Source organism: Lathyrus oleraceus, chromosome 2 (assembly GCF_024323335.1).
Source record: "Lathyrus oleraceus cultivar Zhongwan6 chromosome 2, CAAS_Psat_ZW6_1.0, whole genome shotgun sequence".
Taxonomy (NCBI): Eukaryota; Viridiplantae; Streptophyta; class Magnoliopsida; order Fabales; family Fabaceae; genus Lathyrus; species Lathyrus oleraceus.
Window position 1 is genome coordinate 455712778 of NC_066580.1, and position 1533 is coordinate 455714310.

Sequence of the window (1533 nt, forward strand, 5' to 3'; positions counted from 1 at the left end):
TGTGAAACAAAATAAAGTTATACCTAAAGGTAGAATTGCTTCTAAACCTAAGGCTAAAGTGAAATCTCATTCTCGTTTCAATTATGCATACATGTATAGCTATCCTGCACAAAAACCCAAGTTTGTTAAGAACTCTGGGAAGACTAACCCCAAATGACCCAGAAAGATGTGGGTAGCTAAGGACAAGATAGTATATGTTGCAGATATCCTTAGAATCAGAGTTGAGACACCAGTCATGGTACCTGGACTCTGGATGCTCGCGGCACATGACGAGAAGAAAGCATATGTTCCAAATCCTAGAGGCTTCGTCGATTTCATAGGTGATCAGAAAGGGAAGATCATTAGCTCTAGAACAATAGGTAATGGTAAACTTCCTTCCATTACTAATAGTCTTTTAGTTGAAGGATTAATGCATAATTTATTGTCAATAAATCAGTTAAGTGACAATGGTTATGACATTATTTTCAATCAAAAGTCCTAGTTACCAGTCAAAAGGGCTCAGTTCTTTTCAATGGAAAGAGGAAGAACAATATTTATAAGATAAGACTTTATTATTTGAAGAATCAAAATATAAAATGTATTATATATGTAAATGAAGAGAAATGGACGTGTCATAGACGACTGGGCCATGTTAGCATGAGGAGGATTTCTCAACTAAACAAGCTTAATTTAGTCAGAGGCCTGCCAAATCTGAAGTTTGCTTCAGATGCTCTTTGCAAACCATGTCAGAAAGACAAGTTTTCTAAAACTTCTTTCAAGGCTAAAAATGTTGTTTCAACCTCCAGACCATTGGAGCTTCTTCACATTGACTTGTTTGGTCTAATGAAAACCGCCTCTGTTAATGGTAAGAAGTATAGACTAATCATTGTTGATGACTACAGCAGATGGACATGGATGAAATTTCTCAGACACAAGGATGAGTCACATTCTATGTTTTCTACCTTTTACTCCAAGTGAAAAATAAGAAGGATCTCAGAATTGTAAAAGTCAGAAGTGATGGCCTTAGAACCCCACAATAAAATGGAGTTGTAGAGAGGAAAAATATGACTCTACAAAAGGTGGCTAGAATCATGATCAACGAGACTAATGTGGCTAAGAATTTTTGGGTAAAGGCAATCAACACAGTGTGTTATATTTAGAACATGATCTTTATAATACATATTCTAGGTAAGACTCCTTATAAATTGTTGAAAAATATGAAGCCCAAAATTTCATATTTTCATCCTTTTGGATGTTCTTGTTTTATGCTAAACACTAAAGAGAATCTGAGCAAGTTTGATTCTAAGGCACAAAAGTGCATCATGTTAGGATACTCTAAATGCTTAAAAGACTATAGAGTATACAATACTGAGACATAGATTGTTGAAGAATCAATACATGTCAGATTCAATGATAAGCTTGACTCTTAAAAGTCAAAGCTAGTTGAGAAATTTCCAGATCTGGAGATCACTTATTCAGGTTTTGAGGTAAAGACTTCAAAAGCTAAAGAAGCTGGAGCAATAGACTCTGAAGCTCCTCAACCAGAAGTTGTTG